The following is an 18,943-nucleotide window of genomic DNA, read 5'->3' as shown; positions in this document are numbered from 1 at the left end:
CACATACAGAATGTGAGGGAGGTAAATATGTTTGCGGGCGCCCCCTAACCCGGGACAGTGGTTTAACAGCACAACATAAGAACAAACTATAAGAATCAGTTGAAAATTAATTGACTCATCGGATCGACACAAAGCACACAAAATAATCTAACAAAAAGAATTTAGATATACGGTCTGAGAGTACTCACAGTTGCTGAAAACTAGTTTAAAACACAATAACAACTCATGTTTCTAAGACTAAAATATCAATCAGTACACATCCAATGAATTCAGTGTAGAGACGTAATAAACAGCATTAGCGGATCCAGGGGGTTGTTCTTGGGTTCGAACCCCCCTTTTTACGATTATTTTAATTATGTGAACGTTTCATGGTGTTCCGGGGGTTGGTAGCCCCCTCTTTCCAAATGACTGGATCCGCGCCTGAACAATCAGAGAAAAACATGATCTTTTGCAATGCCAAAATATAGGTATCGACAGAATGAATGACCGGAAATATTTAGTAAGGTCTTAATTTACATGTATTGGAAAAAAAACCGTGTTTGTACTGATAAAAACAGTACTCAAAATATCGTGTTTACAGTATCCTTTTCAGCTTAAGTGCACTCTCGTGTTAGCATTCCTTGACAGATTTTACAGTTCATTTCAGAATTATGGCTGAATTGTATTTTATGATAATGATGCATCTATACTACTAAAATAACGAGGTTCAATTTGTTAGCCGGCATAACGTAAAAACGACGAATCAACTTTATAAATAACTAATATAGGACAATGGTGTTGATTAGAAATTATACCATTCCAGGCCCTTTTGTTTTCCACATATTAATTAATATTACCAATAATTACCAAGTTCCGGGTCGAATCCGATACCGATACCCATAGTATATGTCACATGTAGTTTCCGGTAGTAAGAAAACCAGGACGGGTTCAAACAGAAAGATTTTGAAAGCACAGAAAACTGTGCCCATTATAATCAGCATAACTTTATCAAATGACAATACGAATACTTAAAATCAAGGCTAAAAATAGGCATGGATACTTTAATTCAGTCACGGACCCTCGATGTCGCGGGTGTGTTCTAGTTTTTACTATTAAAATAAGAAATATTAAATTTATTATATTTTACAGCTAATTCTCCTATTTTTGTTTGCTATTCATTTTTTTCTCTCGTAATGTCTACATTGAAATAGTAAATGCAGCTCATCTCAGATGTCACCTTTCTTGCAATAGTTGCATGTAAGTTCATATCTTGGGATCTTATTATATCTGCCTGTTTCAATTTGTATGTTGTGGCTACATATTCTTATTTAACATACTCTTGAGCTCCACGTTTTTGGTGAAATGATACTTTAGATTGATTGATTGATTGATTGGTGTTAAACGCCACTTTCAGCCCTATTGTGCTATTTTGTGGCGGTATGTTTTAATTGGTAGAGGAAGACGGTGTGCCCGAAGAGAATCGCCCACCTTCGGTAGGAAAACTGATTGATACTTTAGATGAACTTGCCAAGTTTAAGGACAATGAATGACTATATAAATATATGTTATTAAGGAAATAACATTTATTAATATGTTTCCTAATTCAATTTATATCCGATGAAATGTGATATAGTCGAGGTCTGTTATTAAATCGTCTTGAAGGTTTTTTATGATATATTTGGCAGTTCCTACAGAGACAGAGAATACCAAGGGGACACACAATGTGTAGGGGTTAAACTCGTTTGTGAGAATTCAACACTCTCCTAAATTGGAACATTGGTGTAACAAGACAGCACAATATTAGGAAAAACCGTTTTATGGCTGGCTATACAGTGTGGGTTTAGCTCATTGTTGATGATTACCTATATTGTGACAGTCTACAAACCACGCCACTTGAAATCTGATGGATAGTTGTGTTTTAGCAATCATCCCACATCTCCTTATTTTATATTTACAGACTAAAAAAAATTACAAGACATAAAGTACTGATCTAAGAATACTCCAAGTTACAGAAAGATAGTTCTAAGCCCAATTTCAACTAATGAATTATCCATGTTTTCAAGTCTGAAATAGAAGTCAATTGCGTAAAGATCTCATAAACTGTCTGAAAAAGCACGACCTTGTGCAATGCTAAAAAATAGGTATCCAAAGGTTACCATCCCAAAGCGACTGATATCCCCCCCCCCCCCCCCCCTCAGTTTTTGGTGGGGTTCGTGTTGCTCAGTCGTTAGTTTTCTATGTCGTGTTTTGTGTACTGTTGTTTGTATGTCTTTTTCTTTTTTAGCCATGACGTTGTCAGTTTATTTTCAACTTATGAGTTTGAAAGTCCCTTTGGCATCTTTTGCCTCTCTTTTAAAGAACCATACTTTTTACTGACAAGATAGCAGTTTATGTTAAGTGATGCATTAAACAATTATGATTTATTGATAAAAAAAAATCAATTTTAGTACCTATCTTTATATACGAGTTCTATAAACAGCATCACGCTAGACATTAGGACATGATATCCGGTTTGTGATAATATTTCTATACATGTAGCCACAGCCTAACTTCAAAATTAAAATCTTAATACTTAATCAAAGAATTTAGTTGTAACGAAACTCCTGACTTTACAATTCGCAAGCTCTAACTGCCGAAACACTAAAATAGTGTCGGGTCCTATCAGGCAATATGGGATGCGCGGTTGCATGGGTGTTTTATAATAACAAAAGATAAATTTGGTAGATCGATATAACGTTCGCTGAAATCGAAGCTATCACTACTGACACGGATTTGCAGACAAGTTGGGAAATTATACATACCATAAGAAGGGATAAAAAAAACACCATCTTGTTAAAGGGGAAAATTAACGATAAAAAACGAAATATCGTAGTAAGTTTTAGTATACGACTATACCTAAGCAAGAGGTCTTAGTCTTTCTTGTCTCCTCTTAAATTGTCAGTGATGACAAAGATGTCGTCACATTCATTTATTGGATACCAAAACAACTACACAAGTCTTTTTACACCGGTATACAGCTTGGTCTGCCAGAGGTTTTACTGAGCTCTTTTTAAAATCTTAATACCTATCCTAACAGCAGTTAAGGAAGGACAGCTGAAATGTTGTGATTTGCCCACTTTTGTGGTTTGAACACAACACGTTATGATAAAACGGTTGTGATTATCAACAACAAATAAGCCTCTACAGAACAGTCTAAAGAATCTTCAGAATCTTCATTGCAATATGAATTAAAGAATTGCACGAATAAGTTAACGAGCACGTTAAATTAAGATTGAGAATGGAAACGGGGAATGTGTCAAAGAGACAACAACCCGACCAAAGAGTAGAAAACAGCCCAAGGCCACCAGTGGGTCTTCAACACAGCAAGAAAATCCCGCACCCAGAGGCGGGCTTCAGCTGGCCCATAAACAATAATGTATACTAATTCAGCGAAAATGGACGTCCCACTCAACTCCGAAACATATAAATGAACCAAAATTAAAAAAAAAACATACAAGACTAACAAAGGCCAGAGGTTCCTGACTTGGGACAGTCACAAAAATGCGACGGGGTTAAACATGTTTTGTGAGATCTCAATCCTCCCCCTATACCTCTAGCCAATGTGGAATAATAAACAGACACACAGCAATACGCACAGTAAAACTCAAAACGGTTCAAACTGAACTTATCTTGTTGGATTTTTTAACACTGGCTATACTATTTGAGATTATGATTTATTCTAAAGCTCATTATTTATTTTACCAAATTTAAGATTCTAGTTTCTTTATACATGCATTTATAATAGCACTCAATATATAAGAAAATATTACATAACACCACCATTTGAGTCTTCTAAGTGCATTTACGAATTTTGGTAAACACTTTATGTGGTTTCTTTCAATTTATCGTGTAAAGGATCGATTAGATAGACCATTGAATTACTTGCAAAAGTATTTTTTCCAACGTGTCTATTTCCGACTTTGCAAAAATTTAGATACGGACGTGATGATTTATTTCATGCCAAATACAACAATGTACAATAAATATTACTTCATGAAAATAATTTGAAAATAACACTTAATAAAACTGTCCCAAGTCAGGAGCCTGTAGTTCAGTGTTTGTCGTTGGTTCATGTCTGTCTTATTTGTTTTTCGTAAATTGTTTTGTTATAAACTAGGCCGTTAGTTTTCTCAATTGAATTGTTTCGTATGTTTCATGTCGAGGCCTTTTATAGCCGACTATATGGTGTGGGTTTTTCTCATTGTTGAAGGCCGTACGGTTGCCTTTAATTGCTTACATCCACTTTATTTGAACTTTAGTGGATAGTTGTCTCATTGGCAATCATACCACATCTCCTTATTTTTATATTGTAACGTACGCAGCGCTTTTTTGGATTGATCTTCATCAGGAACGCTCATACCCCACAAATCGAAAGACAAGGATGAATAACTGTCTAAACACACGAAGAGCTATTGGATCAAAAGTGGCCTAAACGAATAACCAAGGCCGTACGGTTGCCTTTAATTGCTTACGTCCACTTTATTTGAACTTAAGTGGATAGTTGTCTCATTGGCAATCATACCACATCTCCTTATTTTTATATTGTAACGTACACAGCGCTTTTTTGGATTGATCTTCATCAGGAACGCTCATACCCTACAATCGAAAGACAAGGATGAATAACTGTCTAAACACACGAAGAGCTATTGGATCAAAAGTGGCCTAAAAGAATAACCAAATTGACCAAAGGTCAACTTTGCTTGAGGGAGTTGGAACCTCAATTAAGCCTTTTAATTCTCCTTCTTGCTTGAACATCTTAAAACAAGGAAGAGAACAAAATTTGGAAACATTCGGAAAACTACACATTATAATTAAGGAACACGAACACTAGGCGACAACACAGCTAAAGAAAAAAATAGCAATTTGTTTATACATCGTATCCACGACTGAAATAGTTACATCTGAAGCTCTTTTTAACAAAGTGCAAAAATCCAATAAATGATTGGAAAACCTGTTATCGATTACTGTATCTGGATAATGTGGAAATTCCAGTCACATTCAATATCTATATTGAGAATTGTATTGATTTGGAAATAAATACAAATATGATTCATAATCAACACGGATTAATGATCAGTGTAACCATGCAAACAAAGGCCAATAAATCGTAACTAACGCTGTTTTCTTGATTTAAAAAAAAAATTCTGTGCATCGAAATAAGGTTGATTTTTTAACGTCCAGTGGCAAAATTTCAGGCATATTTAGAACGAGAAAATTTAAAGATATAACAAATGGTAGGATTTGAAGTTTATCTGCAACATATGTGGTACGATAAAGAATATTTCTGGTTGGAATTTGGTACCGTCAGAGCTTTAGTCTAACTAATTTGAAGCTACTTGCTTTGTTTTTTTCAATGATTTACACCGAAAAAAATTAAATCGGTACACTGCTGTTAAATTCAAAAGTTGTCTTTGCTCTCAATTTATTCTAGAACGTTATTCAAAGCTAGATGTATTTAAAGTTACATGTTTATTAATCCGATAGTCAGTTATTCCGAAAACCCGTTTCATTGGCTGGTTTGAATGTAATTTAAAAGTTTACGCTGAAAACTAAATGTGATCTTTAGACTTTTCATATCTCTAATAGAAATACAAAGGATATGGGATATCCATCCATGACACAAAATCAGTACATGAACAGCAAAATGCACACAAAAAGCAAAGGAATAGCTGTTCTTCATCTCAAAGTGCACTTGGTGCAAAAGGCCTATCAAACTAGTTCCGTCATTCGATGTCATTTATTTGTAAAATAAACCTTAACTAAATTTTCTATGTGATAAGATGTGCTTTTACATGTAGCTTACATTGTATTCTTAAACAAATTTGTTAATTATCAATGACTTTTGACTCTAAAACAGCTGAAAAAGTCCTTCAAACCAAAACCATGAAAAAAAAATTCAACAAATATTAGTCTTAAAAATCGTGAAAATTAATAAATGATATGTCTCACCATGCCTTCTACTATGATGTCGTAAATAGAACTAAAATAATGAAAAAGATAATATTTAAATTCGGGGACAGTTCTTACATCTTTCATCAGCAAGGTTTACAGGCGGGATACACTAACTACTTCAGTTGAAATGATTAATTCTGCTGATTGTCTGGCAATATTAAATACTTGCTCGTCTCTTTCAAATAATGTCGATTTCAATTTACTTTATGATGAGTCTTGATGAAACATGTTAGTAATGTTGTTTCTTATTGCTGTCTTTCTTAAGCATTATTATTCAAACAAATGGGCGTGGCTACCTTTACTAGCTTCCAGCAGATGCAAGCACATTATAAGTTGCTTTCTAGATGTATTTAAAGTTACATGTTTATTAATCCGATAGTCAGTTATTCCGACAACCCGTTTCATTGGCTGGTTTGAATGTAATTTAAAAGTTTACGCTGAAAACTAAATGTGATCTTTAGACTTTTCATATCTCTAATAGAAATACAAAGGATATGGGGTATCCATTCATGACGCAAAATCAGTACATGCACAGCAAAATACACACAGAAAGCAAAGGAATAGCTGTTCTTCATCTCAAAATCCAAATAATTTTCTTTCCTTGTTCAAGATAGTAGTCATTCACCTGGTAGCTGAACACCGTATTTTTTTTTATCAAGTGTTATACTTTTACGACATATGGTCACGACAGACATATGGGAGGTTTGGGTTTGTGCGCACGTAAAACTGGTGATAAGCCACTACATTATGTACCTGCACCAAGTTAGACTTTCTGGACCATGTATTGATCGTTATTGTTTGTCTTTTAGAGAAGTCAGATGATGGTGGTTACAGGATGTGGTCTCTTATAGTGTCTTTTTTGATAAAACCTGTTAACGGTTTTAGGTATTTTGAAAAGTTAACTGATATTAATATGATAACGTATTATATGATACCGTTATTTTACAATTTATCTTTAAGCCGAAGCTCTATTAATAATTTAATATTAATGTGTGTTTCAATGTACAATGCTCTCGTTGAGACTTACTCAAATCAAATTAGTATTTAGTCGCATAACTCTGGAACTAATATTCCTGAAATGTTTGAAACTCAATGTTGACTAGACATACTCTCTTCACTGATGCTCGAGGTCAAAATATTTGAAAATCCAAAGCGAATTTAAGTTGGAGAGCTGATAAAATGACTACGAAAGACCAAACGTATAGCCAAACTTGACAGAGGATCAGAGCTATGCACAAGGGAGATGCATTCCATAATTTAAAACGATTTTCAAAATTCACAGCATATTAATCAATAAAACAATATCCGTATTGTCATTGCCAATACCGATGTACTGGTTATAGGGTTGGTGGTAACCTCGCACTAGTAAACGGTGATTTTGATCTGAACATTATCTGAAAAGTCTGAACAATAAATTATTAAGCCATGGTCTTGTAGTCAATTTTCAGCCTTATCCACTGCGGTAAATTCAGTACTGTTGAGAAATTTGCTCGAGTCAATTAAGTACTGTTCAGTAGCTTTTCAGACAATTCTGTATGCTTTTGGAGTGTACAGGCAAATAACATCTGCTGAGCAATCTGAACATGGACTGAACAGAACTTAATTGACTGAAAGTGAATTGTCTGAACAGTATTGAATTGACTGCAGAGATTAAGTCTGAAAATTGACTAAAAGACTGAAGATGACTTTACCATTTGTTGTTCAGTCTCTATATAAAGAGCTGTTCAGATGACTGTCTCAGAGCAAAATTGGCTTGTGTTGGGGACAAACAATCCGCCTGCAGAGTTATCGACCTAGTGGTAGTGATAAAATTTAAGGAACCACAAGACTGAACCAAATACGCATTTCGTCAACCAATGTCTCTTTAGTTATGCTCTAGGGCAAATAATTGAAATTCAAAACCTAATACAAAAGCTGATTAAACCAAAAAGACCAAAAACATATCCATATCCAGTCAAAAAATCAAAGCTATGCATGAGGGATATATATTCCTTAATCAGAAATGTTAACCAACATTGTGTAACAACGCATTTCAATAAAGTAATGCCTCACGCTTTATTTACTAATTGACAACATATATACTTACTACAACACTTAAACTCCAATATATAGTTCTTGACGACAAAGGTCAAACTTGTTTAGAAATGTCATTTCAGTGTACTTCATAAGATAGTTTTGTTCAACATCCTGAACACTTATGGTGTATCATCCTGAACACTTATGATGTTTTACATCTCCAGCATTTGATAACAGAAATTTCCGCCCCGGAATTCGTAATTTCAAGCACTTATAAATGTATACACCATATAATATACACAACTCAAAGAAAGTTTTGCAACACTTCCAGTGTGATTAATATTGGTCAAACTATGAGGGTTTCTATTTTTGTAGAAAATGCTCAAAATGATCTGAAACTAACAGCATCTCTATTCAAAGGATGTTGAATAGACTAATGAAGAAAACTATAAGAAAAAAAATAATAGAAATGGAGGGGGGTAAAAAAAGTCTCCCCAATTTTCTTTATTCTTTTAGCGAATGTTAATTGTTAGTTACTGGTCATTTGTATTCAAATATACAATCAAATTCACCACTTCTTCAATATTGTGCATTGTAGGCATTTTTTAACTAGACCATGTGTAAATAATAGTTAAAATTGTGACTTCCAATTTTGACCCCTCACCTCAAAGTTTGCGAACAGCGTAGCTGTCTGAAATTTGACCAGCATAACTGTAGTAATTCTAAATGATTGAAGATTTCGGAAACACAAACTTAAAAGATTAATACAGATTTTGTTTTATTTTATTTTCAGTCAAAAGTTGTGTTGCTGAATTTTTTTTAAGGAGTTTACATTACTCTCAGTTTTAAGTGGGCAGTTCTAGATTGATTGGTTGATTATTTTTGTTTGACGTCTAGTAGCAAATATTGCATGCATTTTTGGACGAGAACAAACTCAAGTGGTGTTTTCATTTATTTACAATACATCAAATTGGTAAACAAATGTAAGATAAGGAAGTGAGTCGACAGTGGTTTCGGACTGAAAATTAGGACTGCAACTGTGACATAAGCTTATGTTGGGTACGGGTAGAATATTTGCCTAGCAAAAAAACATTCCAAATTGTTGGAAGGAATCTATAACGCATAGAGAGCATGGCACTTATCCAAACACGAGGCATGACTTGATCTAAATGAAGACAATGATTGATTAATTTTTTTCATAACGCCCAGTAGAAAATAATTAATACTTATTCAGAAAAAATCCAAGAATGTTGAGTAAACATCAATGAGACCACAGCATCTTAATTCAAGTTAAGGTAAGGGAAGTAAAAGAAAAACAGACTACTTAAAAAAAAGACGAACACACGACAACAATTCACAGTAAAACTACACAGAAAACTGTGTAATGTTATAAGCTACACTCGCTATATCCGAGTGACCAGGTTTTATAATGACGGAAGCTGGCAGAGAACTCGGAGATAACCATCAACTTTCGGCAGGAAAACTGGCTATCATTGTTCATTAAGATCGGAGTCGAGCACCCCTCTCCACGTGTTGGGTTTGTACTGACAACCTCTTAGTTGACAGGCTAGTTATCGCTGTAAATAAGCTACTTAGACCACTCATCCGCCGAGGTCCTGCCGCTACAAAGTTGGAGGAGTCGCTTCTTCTTTGCAAGTTTACGAAGAAGAGTGTTAACCTCCTTTCTAAAGAAAAGATGTTTAAAGAGTTGTGCCAAGGAAATTGGGCTTCAACCTGAGATTACACTCAAACTTATTCCAAACTGATTGGGTTGAATACTATCATGCTACCGGTTAAAATCTTAATGAGACAATTAAGCAAATAAATAATGTGTTGCCCTTAGGATTCTCCTTATTTAAACACCAGCAATCCACGAAATCAAATAGACGAAGTACTCAACAAGGTTGAGAATACATAGAAAACCTAAGTGCTCGCTAAGAATAGATGTATTGGTGGATGGATGGATGGTTGTTTAACATCCTGTGGCAAATCAAATGCATATTCCAGACAAGAACATGAGAATATAACATGAGTACAAACCCTGCTTTTTACTAGACCGACACGCTGAGCCGGATTATTAACATGCTAGTTCACAAGGTAACAGTCCGTAGGAAGACATGTCACTCTACTCAAACACATTATTCTGACTGCGAGCCGACCTCGAAATCAAGTACACATTTTCTATAGGTCAGTATGCAGACTTTGGCAAATCCACGAAATCTAATATGAGCCAGGGTTTCGACAAAAAACGTCTGTCCTTTTTCTGAAAAAAATCATCGAAAAATCCAAAAGACCAAATAGATAAATATTCAGTGTCTCCTTCACAAATAATACAGGAGGGTCTTGAGTTATAGATTCTAGATGCTGAAGTTGTATATCTTTTTATTTATTTTACAGTTTTCCCTTTATCTGTCTTTGTGCTATTATGTTTCTTTTGGTCGTAAGATTTTTTAGCGTGACTTGGTATTTATGCATCCCACGTTTTTTTTTCTTGTTCAGGTGGGTCCTCAAATGTTTTTTCTTGTTCAGGTGGGTCCTCAAATGCGATTCGGATGGAAAATGTTTTTACAGTGTTGTTTCCATTTTGTCTATCCTTGTATTATAGTTTTACCTAATTTGTACTTTATCGGAAAAGTGTATACTATATACGGTATGTACTATCAACTACAAAAACTTTTTTCATCTGCGTCTTTTTAATTTACTATCACCTACAAAAACTTTTTTATTGGCGTCATAATTAATATCAACTACAACATCCTCCTTTGATAGCTTGTTTGTTAGATTTATTTGTATGTTCGTGTGCACTTTTGAGTCAGTTGTGTTGTATGTCTGTCATGTATGTTTACACAGTTTTGGTTGCTGGATCCCAATTATTGCCACATCAACCTATTATGTCTGTTTGGGTTGTTCACGTAATTTTGTCAATATAACGGAGCTATAAACAACTGTCATACAAGTGGGAGGTTAGGATAGTTATAAAACCAGGATTGACCAACCATTTTCTTTGGAAAATGCCTGTACCAAGTCAGGATTGGATTTGTTTTATAACCATTGTTTGATATTGTGTAACATTTCGATTGTTTGTCTTCTTCTTAGGGCGAAATAAGTGTCTTTGATAGATTTCTGTGAGCTTCTTGAAAATGTGTCTTATAAATTGCAATAGTAGCTGCAAAATGGGAAAAACATCTAAAAGTCAATTCAACATTCCTTAAACGGTAATGAATCCTTTCAAAAATCCTCAAGTTTTACATGTTTTGACATTTTTCTCTAATGTCGAACGTGTTTGTTTGTAACCATTGTTTATGAACTATCTCAAGCGTGCAAAATTGTATGTGTTTGGAGAAAAGGCTATTGGGAACATGATGCAAGAATGAAGTGTTTGAAAACAAGTGAAAAGATCAAGTCAAGTCAAATTTTGAAACTTTAGTTTATATTAAAGTTAATTTTCTACACATTCACGCAACCGGTAAAGCTACAGCACGCGAAATTGTTCAATGACCTTTACGCAAACTATCATGGTCAGCTCTGAAAACATTTAACACGTGTTTGAATTCCAAACAAATACTTAGTACACGCGATAAAATTAACTTTTTGGTGTACCTCACTTTAATAAGTATATGTGAACGAAAGATCATTTGGTAATGTGTAACAAAAGGTAAAAAACTGTAAAAAATGCATTTTGCACTTCAACAGTTTAAAAAAATTATTAAAAGACTTTAACTGTAAAACTAATCACAACTCAAACGTTTTAGAAAAGGAATAGACAATTAACAGTCGAAAGACGATAAAACATTTAAACATTTTTACAAATCTGGGTTTTGTAAGAAAAAATATTTTATAACAATTACAGGGGAATGCATAATGAATTACACTGGACAAAATAGCAACGAAAAAAAGAAGAGTTGGATTAGTATTGAACACTAAAACTAAATCTTTGTACTTAACTTACTCTAATCAAAATCCAGTGTGTGTCGGATGCTCTAATAAGTAAAGAATATCCTGCATCGCATTGAAATAAGATCTTATTGTTTACTGGTTTTAGCCGTATAAGATTAAATTTCAATAATATCAAAATCGAGTGAAAAGAAAATGAAAAAAGAAAACGAAAATAAGGTTTTATTCAATGACACGTGAAAAAAAATCGATCAATTCGAATTCGTACTGACGAACTTAAAAATTGTGACTTATTATATCAGCTTAGTGGAGGTGTAAAACTGTTGAGCTGTGATAAATTTTACAGGCAGAGTCATTCAATAATTTCTTTAAACTGTTGTGGTGTTAAATTAATTTCTAACAGTTTTCTTTACACTTCAGCTATTATCCTTCGTTCACATATACTTATTAAAGTGAGGTATCACGTGTACTAAGTACTTGTTTGATTCAAAGATGTGTTGAAGGTAAAAATATGTTGGTCAAATGTTTTCAGAGCTGACCATGATATTTTTCGTTAAGGTCATTTGGCAATTCGTGCTATAGTTTTATTGGTTTTGTGAGTGAGTAGAAAAAATCATTCAATGTTAGCTTTCGCTCGTCATCTGTTTCCTATGTTGAATAAAAAGTCGACTGATCATAGAGGCCTACAACTAGGAAACCATTAAAATATTTGAACATGTAGAGATGTATCATGTTTCATCTAACATAGTTCAGGGTGCTTTTTATTTAAGTTACAAACTATAAGTCATATTCCCTTTCGCTTATCTGTTCAAAGCCACTAGTGAATTTCATGTCGTTTTCACTAAAGTGAAATCGTAAATAGCTCTTCATGTAACTTCGTCTCAAACCAAAATTTGTGCTGAGATTATATGTCGAACTATTGAATCCAATATTTCGAATGAATCGTTTGATCAATAATAACAAACTGCTCATATTCTTATTAAGAAAAAATTCACACACCTAATTAGATGGGCATTTAAAAAGTCGGAATGAGAATACATATGTTCAAACTCTTTTAGGTCATTTTTTAGTAGCAACAAACAAAAGAGCTATGTCAATTGGACATGCTTTGATACTATATCTGCCCTTGAATTTTTACTTGATAACATTTTTGTTCGCTTTGGAGATTCCGTATATCTTCAAGTTATCGGAATTCCAATGGGGACTAACTGTGCACCACTTATTGCGGACCTGTTTTTGTATTGTTATGAATTACAATTTATGACTAAAATCAGCAAAGACCCATCGAAACAACATCTGATACAAAAATTCAACAATACTTTTAGATATTTGGATCATATATTGGCTCTCAATAATGACAACTTCAGTATGTATACTAAAGAAATTTATCCTGTTGAACTTACTTTAAATAAAGCTAATACTAACAATGACCACTGTCCTTTCCTCGATCTTGATATCTATATCATTAACGGGAAGCTTAATACAAAAATGTATGATAAAAGAGATGATTTTTCATTTCCTATCGTTAATTATCCATTTTTAGATGGTGACGTTCCCTTGTCACCTTCTTATGGTGTTTATATATCTCAACTTGTACGATTCGCACTTGTATGTAACAACGTATTAGATTTTAGCGAGAGAAACCTATATATTACTGAAAAATTATTACACCAGAGTTTTCGATATCATAAACTAGTCAAAACATTTACTAAATTTTATCATCGGTATAAGGACATCATTCGTAAATATAACTCAACATGCAGACATCTTATACGTTCGGGTATTTCACATCCAATCTTTTATGGTAATATTCTTTACAAAGCACAAAAATGCCAGTATTCACCTCAAAAGCTAACAAAACCTTTAAACAGACTTATTAAGAAGGGATATAGTTACGATATTAAAGATTGCATATTTTGGCTTTAATATTGATTCACTTATAGGGTCTTTGCATCGGAATTAAACATATTTATTCTAAAACCAGTTGTTGGCATGACACGTGTTGTGTTCTTCTCATATATTTTATGACGGTATAATACTAAACCCCTAACAGGAGGGATTGTGCCTGATATTCATATGATGAAGACATAATCTTTCAATCAGTTTAATTGAGGTCTGGAGCTGGCATGTCAGTAACTGCTAGTAGTCTGTTGTTATTTATGTATAATTGTCATTTTGTTTATTTTCTTTTGTTTCATATTCTGACATCGGACTCGGACTTCTCTTAAACTGAGTTTTACTGTGCGTACTGTTGTACGTTTGTTTTTTCTACATTGGCTAGAGGTATAGGGGGAGGGTTGAGATCTCAAAAAACATGTTTTTGCGCCTGTCCCAAGTCAGGAGCCTCTGGCCTTTGTTAATCTTGTATCATTTTTAATTTTAGTTTCTTGTGTATAATTTGGAGTTTAGTATGACGTCCATTATCACTGAACTAGTATACATATATGTTTAGGGGCCAGCTGAAGGACGCCTCCGGGTGCGGGAGTTTCTCGCTGCATTGAAGACCCATTGGTGGCCTTCGGCTGTTGTCTGCTCTATGGTCGGGTTGTTGTCTCTTTGACACATTCCCCATTTCCATTCTCAATTTTATGCTTAATTAGTCCCTCAAACGGACTATTCCCTTCAATTGATTAAACCTTCGTTTTTAGACCAATGATACCCGAACCATTTGTTAATGCCCCTAATTAAATTTCCCTTGAACTTTGACTAAAACTGAAAATTCAAAATTCGATTTGACCAGATATTTTCCTTGTTTTCAATCACTTAGTTATGGTATCATGTCCCCATAGCTTTTTCTCTAAAAACATTATTATTTGAGGAATACCATCTCTTTTAGGTTTATATGATTTGTCATGTAACATGCATGTAAGAGGTCGTAAACAAAAGTTAAAACAAACACGTTTGACTTGAGTAAAATGTCAAAACATGTGAAACTTGAAGATTTTGGAAAAGATTCATTACTGTATAAGGCATGTTGAAGTGACATTTAGATGTTTATTTTATTTTGCAGCTGTTATTTAAATTCATATCACACTTTTGCAAGAAGCTCACGGAAATCTATAATAGGCAATAATAACACACTATGAAGTAGAAGATCAATCGAAATGTTACACAATGGTTATAAAACAATACATACATTAGATTAACTTATTTTTGTGAATACCAATTTTCGTGGATGGAGAAAAACATGTATTTTCGTGTATATTTTATTTTGTGGATTTGATACTTTATTAGTGGGGAATCATATAGTAGGTGGATTTGTTTTCAGTTTACTTAAGTCTGTCATGAAGAAAAGTCATGCCCCAGAGGAAGTGAACTCACATCTACTTTATTGAAATAGTGGATTGTATAAACACAGATCTTTTTGTCAAAAAAAACAATCAATCATTTAATAAGTATAAAACAACTTGCATTCGATTCGAATTTGTTCATGATCTTGTTTTCCCTTATGGTACTCAGTGTCATATTATTCCAGATTGTGGCCATCACCAAATGTCGCCCATAATCGTATTTTCACTTGCAATGTGCATCCTGGTTGGTGCAACTTGTGGAGCCTCGTAGATATTGATCAGATTTTGGTACATAGATTTAGGCAACAGTAGTTTATCGATGTTCAAATCTCATAAATCGATTAAGAAGAAAAATCAATTTAACAAACAAAAACTGAAAGAATCTACTGACACATACAGTTTCTAATTGCCCTGTTGTCGTCATTTTGTGTTTACGATTGCCAATTTATATCTCTCCCCTTGTGAATGAATATGCCAGTAAATTCTCTCTTTCACAGAAAAATAGATTTGAAATATTTACAAATGTACATTTGAAGTAAACCAATAAATACCTAATTATCGTAAATTCTCAATCCGCTTTAATGATTGTAAAATGTTTATTTTGTCGACTTTTGGAGAAATTACTAGCCTTAAAATTGTTCGTGTGCAGAGTTGATAATAAGCCGTCAGGTGATGAATTCATGTCGTACATGTATTTTTGGGGGAAATGTTATTGCTAAGTTTTGACGTGTTTGAATTCCTTTTGAAAAAACCCATCAAAACATTTAAAAAAAGGATTTAGCATAAAGTACATATGAACATACAGATAATGCTTTTTCCGTTCAGGTATGTTCCAATTGTCATAACAACAATCCCGTCCTCCTTTTTTCCGAATGTGACCTACCGAATGAGACTTATCATCGGGTTTGTACTTGCATTAGCAACACGACGGGTGCCACATGTGAAGCAGGATATGCTTACCCTTTAGGAGCACTTGAGATCACCCGCTGTTTTTGGTAGGTTTCATGTTGCTCGGTCTTTAGTTTTCCTTAGTGTGTTTTGTATATTGCTGTTTGTTTTTTGGTCTTTATCCTTTTTGTCATTGCGTTGTCAGTTTATTTTGGACTTAAGAGTTTGATTATCCCTTAAGTATCTTTCGCCTCTCTTTTTCATGACAGTAATTTGTTTTATTGACATCTTTGTTACGTTTTGGGAACGTGTTTTCAAGAGACAATTGGGATTCCCATGAAAACAACTGTGCCATGCTCTATTTCTTGCCGATCTGTTCCCTTTATCTTGTTAGACAGACTTCATACAGGAGATTTTCAACAAAAAAAACAAGCATTCTGTGAGTATTGCATGGCAATACATAGTCCCCTACCGCTTAAAAATTCATTGTATTGGAACAAAATTCTAACTTGATCTATAACTTGTCATGGTGTAAACTTAAGAACAAATATCAAATCAATATCTTCAAGCATGACGAAAAAAAACTGATTATTTGAGTGAATTTTCTGTCAAAGGACCATAACTCTGCACAAAATCATCAGACCGGAACAAAATTCGAACTTGATCTGTAACTTGTCATGATAAAAACATACATCAAATATCAAATCAATATCTTCAAGCATAAAGAAAAATGTGTGGAAAAATGATTTGCCGGATTGACGGATGGACAGACAGACAGACAGACAGACGGTGCAAACCTAAAGTCTCCTTTGACTTCGTCGGTAGGGGACTAAAACACAAAAAGGAGCCAGCATAAACTTTTAACTTCATGTTTTACTAAATGAGTTATGTCCTTTCCCTGAAAATGAAGTATACCAAAGATACAGTGAAGTCTATTGATTTACACCCAAAAAACGTACATTCGACATTTTTTTAAATGTAAAATTCGATCATGAGCAAGGGTTGAAGAATTCACACAGTACAATGGTTTATAATTTCTTTGTTGTCTCAGCTTTAGGTTAAGCACCTATGTTCACATAGTTGTTTTTTCTCTGAAAAAGGGGTGGGATGTGCGTGTTGCTTAATTTTTAAATTCTATGTGTAAATTCTTTTAATTTTTTGTCTTTTCTTATGGTAGTGCTAGTGTTGTCTATCTTCGTCTACTAGTAATTGTTTTTCATTGTCAAAATATTTGTAAATGAAAAGAGGGGTATTTTGCCGTTACCATACTCATTTACTGTCGCCTACAACACATAATTTTAGTCAAATAAATTAATTTAACTGCATCAGTTGCGCATTTTGATAATTTATGTCTTGTCAATGATGCTCAAGGTCAACATATTTGAAAATCAAATCTTAATACAAACGTTGTTGAAGAGCGGATAAAACCAAAAAGGACCAAAGGTAAAGCAAAACCTAGACAAGGAAGCAGTGCGAAGCATGAGGGAGATACATTCCCAAACTTAAAATTATTTCGAAATTTATATCAGCAAATTTGTATTCATTTCAATACCAAAGTACTGGTTACTGGGATGATGAGACCTTCAAAGTTGACAAATGATTACATACTTTAATCGACGTTCAGTCGAGTCAGAATTTATTTCTTTTTTTTTTTAATTATTTTTTCAAAGCAAAATTAAAAGCAAATGATATGAATTTCATGAGTGCAACAAGTGATTTTGAATAACCTTCATCGGTAAGTTACAAACTAAAAATGCTACCAAAGAAAATATTTTAGAACCTATATAATTGATATCTACATACTTTACACATTACAATGTATATATTTTCTACAAAATAAAATGTGTCAACCGATGCCCGAGTAACACGTTCATTTACGTTAAGTGGCTTCACAGCTCTTTATTTGCTAAAGTGAAAAAAATTTTCCACAAGTTGAGCTAACTACACTAAGAAACCCCAATAAAACATAAACACTCATTACATAATTTGACCAAAAGTTATATTTATACTTTAAACCAGTCATAATAATAATGTTTCATTGGTTTTAGTCCTATATATTGCAAAAAAATAAACTTGAGGTAAAATATTAACTGTCTGCATGCCAAATGACCAAAAAAAGGCTAAATTGTCCTATTATAGCAATTTTAGGGCTGTAACTTGAGACCAGCATAATTGTGACATAAAAAAAGTAATGTAACATGATTACTAACAACAAATGTGACCAATTTTCATAGTAATGGGTATGATTTCTAAAATTTGAATTTCACATGCCTTTCAGTAAAACAGCACCAAACTTGTTATATTGACTTCTGCTTTACTTAATTTCATTCTATGGTCTATTTCTAACATAGAAAAACACATAAAGCTTTTTTTCAAAAAACTATATCACTGAATTCAAGCTCAAATTGGACTGGTAGTAACATATGCGTTATATTAAGAAAACACCATATGGATACTTAAAGTGACAGATATGAGACTTTTTCAATGTTTACCAGTTCTTGTTTGTTAATATCTACTCAAATACCAAAATGCTTACTTATATGTCTTATTTTAATCAGAGGTTGTTCCTGGAATATAATTATAGTGGTCCAAACATTAAATATAATTGATAATTTTGTCCCCCCCTTTTTTCTACATGTTGAAAAAGGAGAGTGATTTGGTAAAAACCATACTTTAATGTAAAAATTTGAGTCAACAAGAGCAATTCATGTATCTCCCAGCTAGACAACTTACTAAACTGGTTAAATATTGCATTTCAAGTGAGATTTTGGAATTCCTAGATAAGTATACATCAATTTCCTTTCAAATAAAGGATACACTAAGAAACCCAATAAAACATAAACACTCATTAGATAATTTGACCAAAAGCTATATCTATACTCTAA

This window comes from Mytilus californianus, unplaced genomic scaffold (assembly GCF_021869535.1).
Source record: "Mytilus californianus isolate M0D057914Y unplaced genomic scaffold, xbMytCali1.0.p SCAF_2, whole genome shotgun sequence".
Taxonomy (NCBI): Eukaryota; Metazoa; Mollusca; class Bivalvia; order Mytilida; family Mytilidae; genus Mytilus; species Mytilus californianus.
This window is presented reverse-complemented; position numbering follows the sequence as displayed.